The sequence below is a fragment of the Chinchilla lanigera genome, unplaced genomic scaffold, assembly GCF_000276665.1.
Source record: "Chinchilla lanigera isolate Chin_1 unplaced genomic scaffold, ChiLan1.0 scaffold00011, whole genome shotgun sequence".
Lineage (NCBI taxonomy): Eukaryota > Metazoa > Chordata > Mammalia > Rodentia > Chinchillidae > Chinchilla > Chinchilla lanigera.
Genome location: NW_004955412.1, coordinates 28,413,438 through 28,431,730, shown reverse-complemented (window position 1 = coordinate 28,431,730; position 18,293 = coordinate 28,413,438).

The window sequence follows — 18,293 nt, the reverse complement described above, 5'->3', positions numbered from 1 at the left end:
CTTAGCACCTTTTTTATATCTGTCTTGGTAAGTCTTAAAATGATCCCTGCTTTTTGTCAATAACAGACTTCTGAAGAATTCTATGGTCTGAGTTTTAAATGTCCCCCAAAGGCTACATGCTGAAAGGTTGGTATTCAGGATATAGCTATTGGTAGAAGATGGAGAATTAAGGGAGATCATCGGGACCTCAGTGATCTGTCCTCAAAGGAGACTGGGAACCTTCTCTCTCATACTCTCTGTGTTCTGTTCCAAGATGTGAGTGTTTTACTACAACATTCTCTACCCCTTTGTCCTCTGTGCCATAAGATGATTCAGTGGAATGTTTCTCCAAAACAAGCCTCCACTACATATTTGGACTTTGAACCTCTAAGACTGTGAGCTAAATAAATCTTTAGACTTTATAAAATTAACTGCTTCTGCTATTCCATTGTAGTAGTGTAAAATGGGCAGATACACAGAGATAAGTGATTATTTTCCTTGCCACAAACTACTTTTCTATTAGTTCTAGTTCCTTTTCAGTTGTGGATATTAGGGACCACAGCCTGGATACAAGAATGTTCATGAGGACCTAAGTACTGTGACTGTTATTGATTCATATATAGTATCAGATCTGAAAATGTATTTCCTTTACAGTCTATTTACTTACTTTCTATTTTTCCCCAATTTAATATGGTATGCTGATATTCTCTACTTTGTTGAGAGTTATGATTTTCACTATAGTAAAATAGTGTTACATAGACATATATTCTAAATTAATTTATTTCAAAAGGAAACTTCAAATCAGTATTGTATATCACTACCAGTATCATTTGCCATAAGAAAATAATTAAAAATAATTAATATAGTCTCATAGTATACCCTACAACACACACATGCATGTGTGCACACACACACACACACACACACACACATACACACCAAAATACAACATCCATAATAGTAAAATAAGGAATTTGGAGGGGTCATTCTCCAGTAAAACAACAATAAATGCTAAAAACTTATTTTTAAAATAATCATTTGAAATCTCTGGAAATTGTCATAAGGTCATGCATAAAATGAATAAACATTTACTTAAGAAAATCTAAATTTTGATGAGAACAGTAAGAGTTGCAGTGCTTGAGTCATAATGTATTCAACTTCTCTCCTGGTCTAATCAGCATGATGCAAACCCTTTAGATATCATTGTGGTCAAGAACAGAGAGTCAGCTCTACCACATTCTCAGCTCAGGGCTCAGTATCTTCAGGGAGAACCAGCCCACAGATATCACTCACTACTCATAGCTCCCTGCTGCAGAGGCTAAATGCTCTGTAGGAAGGTGTGGCCAAGAGATCAGTAACTCCCTTGTCCAGCAGCCCCAGCTCAGTGATTAGAGACCGCAGTCAGCTGAGGATCCTGGAGTCCTGACTGTCTTCTCCTCAGTTTGTTTGTAAAAAAGAACTCCTATGCCAGAAGAGAAAATTCAAGAAGGAAAAAGCCTACTCCCTGCAACCAGCACCCTGACTATGAAGCAAGCTCTCATTTAGGGAAAAGCAGGGGCTTACCCTTCCCCAAACCCCAGGGGCTTTAAGATTTTGCCCAAAAGTAGACACAGCACATAAGATCAAAGAGCTGTGAAATTCTTCCCAGAGGAACAGGCTTTATCTGAAACAGAGCTCAGAGAATTTCAAGACTTGAAGGCCATGGCAGTTTTCTTGGTAGGAAATTAAGAAGAGATTGGTATCTCCATGAGATCAGTAAGATGAGCTATAGTCCAGCTATTTTACCGAGAGAACTATGAAAGAAACAACTAAGAAGCCTTCTGAAATCAGAACAAACCTCAAAGAATGGCTTCTGAAACTCTTCCCACACAGGGCCATAGAATTAATTGGATAAAACTGCGAAGCAGTGTATGACCTTGAGAGCTATCAAAAACAATAGACTGATTAGGTAGCAGTTAGTGGAGCTTAGTTAGTGGCTTATAATGCCAACAGAAGTGGATAGCTTAGTGCATCCATAGATGGTTTAAGGGGTATCTGCTAAAAGTGCTGTCACCACAGAGTCAGTCACTGTGTGCATGCTCAAGGTTACATATGGTAAAGAGTGACATCAGAAATTTCACACGTGGGGGAAAATAGACTTCAGTGAAACAGTTCTATCAAATCACTCAGAAAATAAACAAGGAAACAAAAATTATAGAGATCCCTGGAAGGAAAGATCATTACTTATATTTGCTAAATTATCTAAAATGTTCAATTTTTAGCAAAATAACTAATATGGGATGTGCAAATAGAAAAGTGTGCCTCATACATTAAGTTTGGTTTTAAAAAGCAAGCAACAGAAACTCCCTTTGATAACTTTGATAGGGCTCAGATGTTGAATTTAATGAACATGTAAATGAGGCCTGTATATGCTTAAATAAAAAGATATACAATATTCATGGATGGGAAGATTTAATTTTAAAGATGGCAAAGCTTCCATAATTGATCTTCAAATGCAATACAATCTTTACAAAACTCCAACTTCTTATTTACATAAATAAGAAAGCTAATTCTACAAGTTGTATAGAAATGAGTTTCCCAGAATAGCAAATATAATATTTAAAGTAAAAAAGTTACGATATTCACACTTCCCACTTTCAAAATTGACCTCACAGTATAAGTATCAAGATGATGTGGTAGTAATATATGGGCAGATATATAAATTAATAAAGAAGAATTGATAATACAGAAACAATATCTCACATTTATAACAATTAACTTTCAATGAGGATATTAATACACTTCAATGGAAAAAAAAGTATTATATTATTTTAGCTGAGCAAGGTGGTGCAGGCCTGTGATCCCAGCACCTAGGAAGCTGAGGCAGGAGAATTACAGTGAATTTGAGGTCAACAGGGATACATAGTGAGTTCAAGGTCAGCCTGCACTACAAAGTGAGACCCTGTCTCAAAAAAAAAATTGTTTTAAATCATTGGTGCTGAAGAACTGATTACTCGCATGTAAAATAATGAAATACAAACCCTACATTATATAATACACAAAAATTGAATCAAAATAAATAAAGTAGCTACTAAAACTATAAAGCACTTAAATATTTGAGCAAATTTTTGTGAACTTAGATTAAGCAACGGTTTCTCAGACATGACACAAAAACATAGCAACATAAGAAGTGCAATTAGATAAATTAGACCTTACCATAATTAAAAGTAACTTCGAAGATACCATGAAGAAGTAGAAAAGATAACCAACAGAATGAGAGAAGTGTCTGTAAATCATATATCTAATAAGGCTGTAGTATCAAGAGTGGGTTAAAAAAAACTCTTACAACTCAATAATAAAAAGACAAACACAATAAAAGTGGGCAAGGAATTTGAATAGGTGTTGCTATAAGGAGCACAAACAAATAGCTAGTAAGTACATGAAAAGGTGAAGAGTATCATTAGCTATGAGGGAAAAACAAATTAAAACCACAGTGGACTATCCCTTCATCATGTTGTTCATACTCAAAAAGACAAACAACGAGAGTGCTGTCAGGATAGAACAACTAGATTCCTCTTACATTGCTGGTAGAAATGTCAAGTAGTGCAGACAGTTTTGGGAAAAAGCTCGACAATTCCACACAGATTAAATCTGGAAATGCTGTATGGCACAGTAATTATGCAGCTAAGTATATTTCACAAGAGAAATGAAAACATGTCTGCACAAAATCTTGCACATCAGTGTTGAGAGAAGCATTATTCATAGTAGCCCAAAAGTAAAAGCCACCCAAATAGCCATATAAACAGCCATATAAACACAGCATATCTATTCAGTGTAATATTGAAAAGTATGCTATTAAAAATGAGAAATGTCATGTGCCATAACAGGAATGGATCTTGAAAACCACAGAAGTTGGTTTGAAAAGAACCAACATATTGTATAATTCCATTCATAGGAAAACTTCAAAGTAGCCAAGTCTATGGAGACTAGCAGAATGGCAATTGCCTAGTGGGGTTTGGATGGAATTGGGAAGCAATCCCTGTAGAGCAGGTGGTTTCTTTTGTGCTAGTAAAAATGCCTTAAAATTTATTGTCATTAAAGAATGGGTCATCAAAGTATAGGATGGATGTTTAAGTAAAAAAACAATTACAGTGAAAGACACAGCACCATGAATCACCCTCAAAATATTCCTCCTCACGTTAAACATGTTCCATCCTTCTTTGCACTTTCTAAAGCAGTGCTGGAAGCTCTCTTTCATGTCTTTACAAGGTATGATAAAAAATATGGTGAATGCTAATTCCAAGTGCCCTCCATGGAAACACAGGCTCATAAAACATTATGATGTGTCCTCATTCTCCTGTTTACCAGATCTGATGCTGTGTGACTTGTAGCTGTTATTCAAAGTCAAGATGACTGTGAAAGTTAAACATTTTGAATTGGTATAGGACTTCAAGGCTACCATGACAACACAACTAAAGCACAACTAAAGACACTCATGAAAAAGGACTTCCAGAACTGCCTCAGAAAGTGGCAAGAACAATGAGACACATGTATTTGTGGTAACTAGGAATATTTTGAGGGGAATTAATGACAATGTGTCCTTTTCTCTAATAAATTATTTTTATGAACATTCACTGTATTTTTCAATCACAATTCATATTTGAACAACTCTGTATAAATAATAAAAATAACTGAACTGTACACTTTAAGTGGGTAAATTATATGGTATGAATTATATTTCAGTAAAGCAACTTTTTAAAGCAATACAAGCAGTGTAGTTTTATAAGAAATATTTTTTTAATGAGAACATAGATAATGTGTCTTCACTCAACCTGGAGATCAGGACATTCAGTAAAGACTGCAGTCAACACTTTAATTTCACATGAAAGAGAGAGACAGACAGACAGAGACAGAGAGACAGAAAGAAAGAGAAAAGCTATGTTGTGGTTAATTATTCCATAGAAAAACTTCATATAATTCACAGCTATCATAAAATCAAATGAAGTTTGCAATTTAGCAGAAGTCATAATACAGAGGACTTTCTATTGCTGAGTGAAGATATTCAAACGTAATCCTATGCACATTTAATTCTTAATGGAAATTTGGGTGGAAGACATGATGTGATCACACTTGCTCTTCTGAGTTGCAATGGGTGATTCTTTGGAAAGAAATAAAACAGACAAGGGTGGGTGAGAAAGAAAGCAGTAAAACCAGCTAAGTATTGTTATAATACTATTGATAATAAATAATGACTATATGCAACAGTCCAAAGATGGCAAAGTTAAACAGTGGAAGAGAGAGAGAGATTCAAGAAATACTGAGCTAGGGAATGGGGAAGAGAAAAAGATCTGGCCTATGTTTCCAGCAGGATGAACCCATAGTATATGAACCAACAAGTGAACTAGAGAATACACGAGAAAGTGAAATGCAGAAAAAGCTGCAACATTTTTTGCTCTTCAAGGTTAAATATGTGCCTTTTCCATCTAGTAGTTCTAAAATGTGGCACGGTGCAAATCAATAGCTGACTAGACAAGTTATATATAACAAGGATAGATTCTCAGATCTGGTATCCAGAGTCTCAAGTTCCTAGCTGAGCCAGTTTCCCCAAAGCCAAAAAAGGAAATAGCCAATGTTTTGGGGAAAATGTGGGAAGTGGTAGACAAGCATTTTACTGGTGTCTAAGCCTGCCTGATGTTTACAAAATGAAATGCTTGCCAAAGTTCATGGTGACAGAATTATAGAGGAGAGAAGGATGCCATTGGAGTGGAAAAACAGAAATGCTTTGCAGAATTTTTAGAGCCTCCGCTGTAAATGCCAGTTGTTCCACTAACTTCATTTTGCTAATGCAAGAACAGCTTTTGCAGTAATAACATATTTTAGTGTGAATGTCTTTTTAATAATCCTTAATTTGAGTCCTAATTCCCCTGATAGCCACTTTGAAGAGACAACTGCATTACAAAAGCACAAGCACGTTTGAAAAAGACCATGCTTGCACACATACGAACACACAAATGCACACGCACACACACAAATGTTTCATATATTTTAACACATAATCATATTTCTTGAATCCAGAGTCATCAAAGGAATGCCCAGAACTTTTAATAAGCAATCACACCACATTTCACAGACATCAGCGATTAGCAGCACAATTCTTATCACCAGTCAGAATCTGAGCAGAATGGAGGTAGACGATAAAGATGCTGTGATTAAAAAGAGCAGTAACAGAAAAAGACAAAAGAGATAAAGACAGACAAAAGTGCAACTCATTATATAACCACAGAGGCCAGGGTGAGCTCACTGCAGTGATGAAAACCGCATATTTTATCATGGGATTCAAAATAATTTAACAGATTTCTTTTTCTTTTTCTTTTTTACTATGTGAAGAGAGCCAACAAGCTAAGTTGGGATCGATGAGTTGACATTGATGGGTTCAAAGTAACAAAGCTACCAACAAAACATAAATGCCAACCAAGAAATATGTGTGCACACCCTCACCTTGCCCCTTCTGAGCCCTTGGGAAGACAAATGTATTTACCTGTTATAGAGAATTGCTCACACAAGCACCACCCCCCATCCATTCCCAGCTGTCCTACTTTTCTTCTCACCTGCAGTAGTTCTGAACTCTTGCTTTGGAAATGTCTTCAAGAAATCAGCCTTAAAGTTCAGGTCAGAAAGCTCAGAAGGGCTCAAACACCATGAATGCCATTCTACCACAAACTTAACCTGCCTCCCATGAGGGTAGCAGAGAGGGCCATGATTTGGTAAAGGCTGAGCATAGGATCCATATTGTGCTCAATATTCTTCCACCTCTAACTATCCAGGCCAGGCCAAGTCTCTCTATTACTAGCATTTTTGTTTGTTTAGCATGCTGCATTCCCATTATTACACTTATCAAAATGTTCTCCAAAAATTTATTTTACCGGTAATTTTTTTTGCCAACTCCATTCCTGACTATAAGCCCATGAAAATAGCATGTATGCCTGTCGTGTTCACTGATCTCTTCCTAGAATCTTAGGCACACTCAGCAAACATGTGCAGAAGGGTGTAGGGAAGAAGACAGAGATGAAATAAGGGCAGAAGAAACATGGAAGGAGAGGACCCCTGAGGAAAAGAGGAAAGGAGAAACCCATGCTTACCATTGTACAGCTAAAATATTTCTCAGGGATTCAAGTTATATAAATTTTACAATTATTTGGGTCACACTTACCACCCACCACCAGAGTTTTCACTCATACATAAACTAAATTGCAACTTGTCATCTAGACCACTCTTGCCCTGACACATATGCCAACTACTGGTCTACCATTTCTACATCTATTACATTAGATAAGAGAAGAGAAAGCAGCTCTATGTTCTGTGGGATTTCAGGCTCAAGGACCAATATTGTAAATATTTGAATAAAAGAAAAGTATATCAGAATGCTCTAAAAAAACAATAATACACATACTAAACACAAGTTTATCTGGTTCTGTACCCCAGGTATTGGAGAGTTCTGTGTTTGCATATTGGTTCAAAAGTTGCCTGAAAGAAGATATTTCCAGCATAATTTTTAAAAATTCAAGCACAAATAATAATGCAATTATTTTGTGTTTTCAGTGATGCTAAATGTGTCAGAAATATTATGGTGGCCTCCTGAAGGTATCCTCCATTTCAAATTTTTTGAATTATGTAAGTTTTACAGTGCCAGGGCAGGAAATTTTGGTCAGTGATCAAAGTGTACTTTAACTGTACTCCTTCTAGTATGGTAGTTGCTACTTACGTAAGGCTATTGGGTAATAAAAGTATTGTTCACATGACTAAAGAATTAAAATTTTAATTTTGTTCAGTTACTTTACACTTATGCAGCCACAAGTAACTAGTGGTTATTATGTGGGACAGCTCATGACAACAGCAAAACAACCTGGCTAATGAGAAAAGCTTTATTTCTTGATTTTCAGGTTTCCAACACAGTCAGAACCCAGCTACCTGGGAAGCTGAGGCAAGAAGATAGCAAGTTCTGGACCAGCCTGAGCAACTTAGAGACCTTGTCTCAAAAGAAAAAATCAAAAGGGCTCGGGATGTAGCTCAGAGGCAGAGCATTTCTGTTTGGGGAAGCAAACAAAGAGCATTAAACTGCTATAGAAAAATAATTTTCAAACTAACTTTCAGATATCATGAGCTTTTGCTAAGTGAACAATGGAATAAATATGCAGTACTGGTGCATAGTTATGAGCCCAGAAACCATTATACGAAGTCCCTCTCTTTCAGCACACATAGGAATGAATGTATGCACACATGCACCATGCAAACCTGGGCACAGTAACATTTTCTACACCCTAGCAGGGGGAGGGAAGCTTAGCAAAATGACATAGTGGGCTCATTTTGCTGCAGTTTTATAGAATGTATCCATAGGAAAAATTTCCACTACCTTCTTACCTTAGTAGGCTACTATACACAATTTCTAAGACTTTTTATTAATTCATTTTGATTAGTTAATATGATAAGAGAGAACCAGGAAAAGATCCCTATGCTGCCACCCAGGCTGGCAAGCTCCATAGCACCACACATTTACTAGAGTGGGAGCTTGGGCATTGGTACTGGATTGTTGACACTAATTTGGAAAAGGAGGATGTGGTCCTGACACACTTCTGTTCCAGAGAGTCCCATTGATTTTATAATTGAGTTGAGTTTAAAATGTGGAACAGATTGGCTTTGCTGGCAAGCTCAGAGCACAGGTGTGTTTATTTCTTCATAAAACAATGGTCTCCTCTGCAAAGCCCCAGGACCCCAGATGGATCCCCTCTGTCTTGCAGCAAAACCTTTCCACGAGAATCACAGATGGCAACAACTTACCTCCTTCTTTCCTCCTCCCACTCCTTTCTTACCACACCTAATTACCTTTGGATGGAACTCAATTATTTTTGAAGGACATATTTACTTTTTAAAAATTATATCTTAGTTTCCCAAAAGGGCATACATTTTTAAAAATGAAATTTGATGGGAATAAAAACTCCCTTCAAAGGTGAAAGTAAAACCAGTCCCTAGAATTTCACTTTCTTTAGTTTGATTGACCTTGGTCTTGACCTCCATATTATCTAATGTCATCCCAGTCCCTACCAAAAGAATTCCACTTTGCCAAATTTTCCTATATTTAATTAAACAATAAAAGTACAAAGTTGTCCCTCATTTGTAACTCACTGTGTCCCAACCCAGACCTCCAGTACTTCCCTGAGGTCAGAGTGAAAAATATGATAAGAGGTTATTGTTGCAAGGAACACATTATAAATAAAGACAGGTAAATAATTGGGACACATGGTCCTGCACATAATGATGTAAGTATGGTAACAAAACTGGGATGTAGAACTGAGGAGCAAGATTAACTGGGTTTATAGGACCAAGAAAACTTCATTGATGAAAATCCTCCTCTGTAGAATTTGATAAGTATGTCATTGCAAAAGTAGGAGGAGACTATTCAAGGAAGAATATGAACTTGCATGTAGGCACAGGAAACAGAAATTTTATTGAGTGCTTGTTATGCGATAGGCATTGCACCGTGAATTTCTGCAAACTATTTTACACATTCCTATTGCAATATAATGCAGAAGTGATGCTTTTCCACTCTACAGGAAAGGGAGCTGAGCCATGAAGAATTGCAGTCATTTGCCTAAAGTCACCTAGTAAGAAGTAAGTTCAGAATTTGAAACCATGTGCAAAGGCTATCTAATCTCTGCATTGTCCTCCCTTGCCATTGGGATCATCTCATCTTATGCTGCTTGGAGGGAAACTGAGTTTGTAGGTCAATATTGTCTTTTATTTCCTCTGCCCTCACCACAACACACACATTTATTTCCTGGAATAAGCACCAAGGACAACATCTTTTCGGGAGTGACTGCTCTTTGAAACCTCACAGATAGGTTCTGGGAGCCCCAGTTGTCCAAACTCCTCACTGGTGGGACATCATCTCTTACAGAGGCCTCCATTTCCCTTGACCACTCTTCCTATGTTTTGGGGAAATTGCTAGCAAAGTTATACTGAGGATAAAGTTAAACTCTGCTTGACTTTCCTCAGGCTTTAGGCTGTGGAAGTCAGTCCAAAGTCAAGAAAGCCAGTGATGCTTTTCCTGGTCATTAGGTTTATCAACTCTCTGCATATAGTATACGCTCCATTAAAGGAACTGTGTGATATCTATAAGAGAAACAAAACAACACTCAGGATGACAGTAGCTGTGGCTCTGGATATAATAGATCTACTTCCTTAGGGGAAAATAATACAAAAACCTTAAAAGTTAAGTCACTGTCTAGTCATCATTCACATCAAAGTACACTTAGGAAAGGACATTCTTTTATTACAGTGAATACATTCTAAGTTGATATACGATGTCAATTATCTGACCTCTCAAAATCTGTTCTTTTTTATGGCAGGGGTTTAGGCAGACACCCCTCAGCCTTGCAAGGTTAATTCTGGTAGTTAGCACAACACTGTGATAACAAGGCCAGGCTAATGCATTTGATGCCAATGATTCCCATTCCACTATGTTTCATTCCTGTCTCTTCATTCTATAGTCATTTACTAACATTTGGGAGGTGCCAGAGCAAGTGTGAGACAATACACAAAATGACAAGGAATCTTCCTGTGAAGGACTTCACAGTTTAAAGGCAGCACAACAAAGAAACAGAGTAACAGAGACAGAATAAGTCAATGGTGGATAAATGATCAAAGTGATCTGACCGCCAGGCAGAGGAGCAATCCCAGAGCCTTTCTGTCACTGAGAAATGAGAACTCCACAGAGAATGAATTACTGCACAGGGAACACATCCCATGTCTCACCAGCCTGTCGGATGTGGAGTTCACATACATATATAGAGATATTTGTTGCTGAGTATGAGGTCCTTCTGTTAGACACATATAAAAACACCCTGGGGACCTGTGGCTAATTTCATGCTCCCTGCGGGTTACAGCCAGGAATTCCTTTTTTTTTTTTTTTTTTTTTTTAAAGAGAGTAGTAAATGAGAAACAACAGCAACAAAAAAATAGAACAGTAGCAGCATACCAGTATCACAAACATAAACAAATTAAAGCAAGAACATTCAAAGTGATACAGGGTCTCAAGACAAAATAATACAAATCAACAGTGGTTGTTACATTACATATCACTGTCCTCAACTACGTTGCTCAGATTACCAGATGTAAGAATGAAAGATTAGGGCCAGGAATTCCTAATGGAGTAGCCTAGGGTAAGTAGGCCTCAGCATGCAAGATAGACTGCAACCTATGCCAGAAGCTCCTTTCCTAAAGACCCTCTGGAGTTACTAAGGACCAGTGCAGGTCTCCAGGCTAGTCTTAGGAAGACCAAAGCTCTCGAAAACTCTGTCCTGCTACCCATAAGCATGGAGTAAGACACTATCAATCTGCCAGTTTCCATAGAGACAATGTGAATGGATCAATGCAAATTGACCACTCCCGAAAAAGACTCTTTCATACGCCTACTGTACATCATACTAATATCTGTACACAGTGCTATATAATAGTATAGCTTTCATCTTACTGTAATGCCCTGGCCAAATCACCTTCCTAAACTTATATTCTTTACATTTAACAAGTAAGAGCACCAAGTCATGCAGCATAAGAATGACTTCCGCAAGGCTCTGTCATGGTTCAGCAGTAAGGACAGAAATATGGCCAGCATGAGGTGACCTAGTGTAGGGAGACAATGGCTCTGTCCTTGTACTTAATTGACCTCTCTACAATCAAAGGGTGGAAGATACCTGAACCTGGACGTAGTCCTAACTCTGCCACTTAACTGTATATGTAACCTTCTGTAAGTTTAGGAATATTCCCTTGCCACAATTCTTTATTTGGAAAATAGAAAAACAATAATTTTACTACCTCAGGATGGTTCTGAAGGTTAAATAAGAAACTAGGTGCAAAGTATGCAGATGGTGCAAAGAATAAAAATATGCCAGTGAACTTACATCATCTTGTTTCCATCTGAAAAATGTATATACATCCTCCAGGTCTGTAAAGCTATGAAGGTCTAAGTGACTATTTGGGCTGTCACCTAGCTCTGATATTTGGAGGACTGCTTCAGCATATCTCCCAACTGGTGATCTAAGACAGAATTAGGAATTTGCATTATCTTGCTCTTGCTAACCTCCAGTCCTCCAAAACACAGTCAGGTTGGAAAAAGTGACACAGGATATGTTATACAAACAGCCAGCTGGCATTCATGTTGAAGATTAAACTAAAACTGCCTAGAGCTACAATCTATTTACAACTCTTGCATGTTAACTTTGCCATTTAGCAAGCCTGGGTGCTGTAATTATTACCTGAAGCAAATAATACAGTTAGCACTTCATAAGAAATTCAAACTCCACACCCCCTTTTTTTTGGTTCTCAGAGAAATACCATTAATTATGATAAATTCTTCTGATATTTGTGTGACTGTGGTAGGTAATTTCCTAGGTATTCCTCTGCAATTTGACATCAATCATTGTCCACTTAGCATAAATTAAGGCCAAACCTCCATGGCTGAATTTACTATATTTTATGCTTTGCTCCAGGAAACTTAATTCTTTCCTAACATATATTAAATTATTTTAAGGGGTATTTTTAACAGTGGATGTGTTTAGGGCTTTAGTACTGTTGCTTCTAAAGCATGGAACTCAGGTAGGGTTTTTGAGCCATTCTGTCCTTCACCCCCATGAGAAGGACAAACTTCCAGGAAAAGCCCTGGGACCCCTACACATGCCCACCACTTTGTCTAGTTATCTGTTTCAGTCTTCTTACAACTCATCTAATAAAACAGAAAAAGCTGATTCTCATTAAAGTCACCCCCCTTATCAACTGTAGTTTCTCCTTCCACAGTTTTGATCACCAAAGGCAAACTTGGGTCCAAAACTACTAAATGGAAATTTTCAGAAATAAATTAAGCTCTTTATAAGTTTTAAACTGTGCACCATTCTGAGTAGTATAGTGAAATCTCACACTATCCTGCTTTATCGTGCCCAGGACATACATGATCAGCCCTTTGTCCAGTGCTATGTTTTATATGCCACCTGCCTGTTAGTAACTTACTGGCCTCTCGGATCACCATTTGTGGTACTGCAGTATTTGTATTCAAGTAAGAAGGTCAATAGTACCTGCATCCCAATGCCTACCTCATCCACTGTTTCTGTCACCTTATCTAGGAAATTAGTCCTCACACATCAGCACAAGAAGAAAGGTGAGGACCAGACTGTACCATGAGATTTTTGGAGACCACATTCACATAATTGCTATTATAGTATATTGTTATAATTGTGCCCAGTTCATGAATTAAACTGTATTATAGGAATATAGTTATAGGAAAAAGCATAATGTATACTGAAAAAGTTTTGGTACTATTCAGTTTCAGAGATTCACTGGGGTCTTTGAATGTATCCCCTTCAGATAAGCAGAGACTAGCATAATAAGAAACCTATGGAAATGCTGGAGTGTTGCTTTCTTCTTATTGGAGGACTTAAAAAATCTCAGAGCAGGTGAATTCTGGGAAGGAAGGGTAGAACGGTGATACTGTCAGATAGCAATCACGTGATCGGAAGGCACAAGAAAGAGCTTCCTGAAGAAATTGATCTGATTCCCTCTTTTCCTCACAGAAATTTAAAGGAAAATTTAATCTGACGTTGGAAAAATGACTAACTACTCCCTCAGAGCAACCCAACCTCATAGCAAAATCTCCTTGCTTATCTGAGTTTTCACTTGAAGTTGAAGAAATATATCTTCTATGATACAGTAACTGATCAGTAAGAATTTACTCAGCCATTCCCCAGAAGTCAATAAGTTGCTGGCTGTCAACACTAGGTCTGACCCACTGAGGAGCCTGCAGATCATTGTACCATAGGAGATGTACTCCTGAATGAGAAAATAGAAATGACAATTCCCAGTTGTCTGGTATTGAACATGGCTTTGCTACTTGATCAGAGATGAAAAAGTACCAGGGGTGTGGAGAAACAAGTAATGACTGGTGATGGAGATATAACTCATGCTGTAGCTTGAAGAGTTCTTATTGGGCAGGTGCAGAGAAAGGTGACTGTCTTGATTATTTTTCTCTCATTGCTGAGACAAAATATCTGATGCCAAAAATTAAGGAAGGAAAGATTTATTTAGCTTACAGTTTTTGGAGGTTTCAGTCTGTATTTGGCTGGCTTCAAGGCAGAGTGGCACATAGCAGAGGGCATCAGTTCATGGGAGCAGAAGACAGCAAAAGCAACAAGAGCAAAAGGGGAGGAGCAACAGTAAACAGTCTCTTTCCCTCCCTTACACTATATGCAAACTACCCACCCCAGGGCAGATGTAGCACTCACACCCATAATCCCAGCATTGGGCGATGAATCAATCATAAACTCTTGAAGCCCTCACCATGCCTGCATGAGGCTTTGGAGGGACATGCAGACATAAACCATAGAAGGAAAGGTTTGGAAGGGATCAAATCTGGTCTGATCAAAGAAGGGATTAGATCTCTCTTTATTTTTCTCTTTCCCATCTGGGAAACAAATATCTCACAAGAAAATGTGAAGAACTCTAAGAAGAAAAAGCAACAAGATCACTACACCTTAAGATTATGAAATCCAAACTTGTCATTTTGTAGATGTATCTGGTCTCTGTGCATACCTTTGCATGCCACATAGTCTGTTGGTATTTGAGAAAAACTGTTTCATAATTCTCTTTATTTTTCTCTTCTCATCAACCTGTGCCACAGAAAACTGCTCTTATTAACCTTAAAAAGGGCAGCATTCCTAAATGTTGTTTGCCCAAGCTACCCCTTCACCTAGAAGTCCTTCCTCCACTCCAAGTGAAGCTCTGACCACATTCCAAGGTCAAACTACAATGGTGCCCACTCCCAAAGGAAAGCTGTGTTGCTTTTGGGAACCTTCATGGTATTGCCCTTATTCGGAACCTGTGGAGGTGCCACCTGGATCTCTGATGGTTCAAGCTCTGGTCAAGGGATGCTCTCATCAATCTTTGTCTATGTGTCTCATCTTTGAGACTGTAACCCTCTCCAAGTAAGAATCTTGTTCATGTTGGTACCCCCCTTTCAGCTCCGCACAGCATCCTATAATAGGCTCCTAACATCTATTGAATGTGTTGAATGGTTATCCCCAAAGCACTAGTATCTATTAAACCCAAAGTGCCTGAGCTACAAGTGAAAGGGGAAACATAAAATAAAGCTAAGGAAAATGCCTCTGAAATGCACTGCATAGCATTAGGACAAGCAGTCCAAAGCATAGCAATGATAACTGTTGTCATCATTGCTACCTACAGTGTGCTAGGCACTCATCATAGTTTGGAACATTACAAATGGATGAATATTCTGCCTAGAATGAAGCTACCAGTTGAAACAAGATATCCTCCCCTCTAAAGTCACAGCAAAATGCTGGCAGGTCTGATAGATTTGCCAAGCTAAGCTGGCTTTGGTGGAAACCGAAACAATTAGTCAAACTCTAAGGGGTTGTGAGCATGAACGTGTGTGGGAGAGAAACTTTAATGCTGTCTAGAATATGAATCCAAGACTTTCGCCACAAACCAGACAAACCAGGCAGGAAATAATGCAAGGACACTGAAAGGGGTACCACAGATCCCTGTAAAATTGGCTCTGGTTGAATGTTGATAGTAGGAAAGATTGGCATCCTTGATTTATAAGCAAGGAAATGCCAGGTTCCCATAGAAATGAGCCCCAGTCTCAAATAAAAACAGCAGTTTGTAAGGATGAAAGGGGAACTGAATCCCCAAACCATTGCCCTAGCCCTTGCTCTCTCTTCTGAAATTTCAAGTGTTGGTAGAAACATTTGTGAGTCAACACACACAGTGAGCTGGAGAATTGTTTGTAACAGCAACATAACTGCCGGTGAACATATATGGCCCCAGGGTCACCTGCTTCAAGGAGACTGTCCACTCCAAGAGGGTCTGAGATCAGGAGAAGTATAAATATGAATAAGCGTGCCCAGGACCTGGGAGTAAAGTGCAAATTGTAATTGATCTATGTTGATGCAGAAGAGGGTTTGCAGTGAAAGGCAGGCTGAGTGCAGTGCAAGGGACTAAGGTGGGCTAGAACTACAACAAGCCACTCTTCCAACTGTGGGCGCCTACTAAACACGATATACCCTAGACTTCCCCCTAACTCCATATTACCCAGCACTGTGATGCTAGTTCATCAGAATCTCTACCTAATCCTCCTTTCATTATTACTGTGGCTAGAAATGCTAGGATGGCTTACTAATTAGCGTGCCTCTGTTGAACTCTTAAATCATATGGTAAGAGCCAAGAGGACTGTCAAAGCTGCCATCTGTGGAAGATGGACTCAGGGCAGGATCTCCTGGACACCCACAGAGACTGGCCCTCGTATCCTTAGAGGCCTAATCCAGTATGACAGCCAACAAGTGAATCTTCATGCAAACAGCAGGCTCCTCTTTTCTCCTCCACTGCCTGTGGCAGGTGACCTGCCTGTCATTTGGGAGGGTAAGGTAGCCCACTAATTCTGTGCTTTTGGTTACATCTCTCATAGATGTTGCTCCTGACTGTGGGAGATTAAGCAGGGACATGTTAAAAAAAAAAAAAAAAAAAAAAGACAATCAAGATATAAATGTCCTTATCACACTTAACTGCTGCAAGGTGGTAGTTTGAGGAAGTTGTCCTGGATGCTGGACATCTCTCCTACGGGGCCCCACCCATGGTGCAACTCCATCATATGGATACCCCTCCCTAATCCCGCTTTATTCGAATAATAAGTCTACTCCACAGGGACTTTTTCACTTGAGATCTAAATTCCTTCAGAGTCCACCAGGGAAGGATTTTCAATAATGTCCAGCTGATTCTATTTCTGGTTCATGATCCCACTGCAGCAGCTGCAGCTCTTCATCTAAAGCAATTGACCAGCCCCTTCTCCTGCCCCTTAGGCTTTCCCAGTGTCAGTCAGATGATCATCCACTGTGCCAGGCAGCTGCCAAAGACACACTGGAGCCTTTTCCGGGCGCCTTGGGATACAGGCCCGTAGGACGCTCATGATGCTCTCAAATGTCTCCTCATACACAAAGACATCCCCTATATCAGACTTCTCTCTAATGGCTTCATGGGTGAGGGAAATTCAGCAGTCACACACAGAATCTTCAAGTTCCTCGTAGTGTAGTGAGCTGACATTTCACTTTGAACTTTCATGTCAATTGTGTCTTGGTGCTTTGGTTAAAAGTTCTAATTGTATGTGTAATATGTACTTAGCACATATTATGAACAACATACTATCATACAAGTTCTAGATGTGTTATCTAAATTAAGTTTCAAGACAGTTTTCTGAAGTGGATAATGATTTTTTTACTTTAAAGACAAAGTGAGTGGGATCTAGAGTCTAAGCCAATTTCAGGACAAAGTTGAGTTCATAACCCAAAAGTTGAGGAGAGGGAGGGGAGCATAGGGAAGAGGAGGAGAAGACAGGGGAGAGGAGGGGAGGGCAAAGGAGGGGAAGAGAGGCCTTACAGCAGTTCAAGGAAAATAATTTTGGGCCATCAACCTGCAATATGCCAATTTCCTCATTCTGTACCTCTTTCCTATCATCAAATCTCATTGGTTTTACTTTCAAAATATATTTCAAGTACATTCAATTCTTTCCAATCTAACAGTCACATGCTAGTCCAAGTCATCATCTTTTCTCCAGATTACTGTGATGCATTCCAAGCACCGCCCCCCTCCGATCTTGTGTTATTACATCTACTCCTATAAACTCCAAAGCATCACTGCCTGGATGAGAGCCTACCAACACTACCCACTGCACTCAGATATACACAAAATACACTCAAAATACACACTTGGTTCCACAGCCTACTTCTTCTCCTCCTCATCTCAAATTTCTTCTTTTTTCTAGTTGTGTTTTAAATTTGCTGCTTGCTCTTTATTTCTGAATATCTCAGGAAATTTATATTTGTATTACCTGCCTATAGTAATTAATTCTAGCTTTATGCAGCGGTTATACTTTTTTAAATATCACTTCAGGTAGCACATTCTTCTAAAGGTCATTGCAGCCCATATTTGAAGTGGCTTTATCCGGTTACATACTATCTCTTTATGACCTTTGTGATGGTTAATCTTGGTTTTCATCTTGATTGGCTTGAGGGTACCAGGAGATTAGTAAAGCATACATTTAAGTGCATCTGGGCGGGTCATGGGAAAATGATCTTGGGCATTATATCTGGTCACTGATCCCTTCCTTTCCGGCTTTTTCCCTTTCTCCTTACTTCTTGGCTGCCATGAGTTCCTTCACCCAGCTCCTTCTGCCTTGGAGCAGGCTGGCTGTGGACTAACACTTCTGAAATCATCCTTTGAACCTG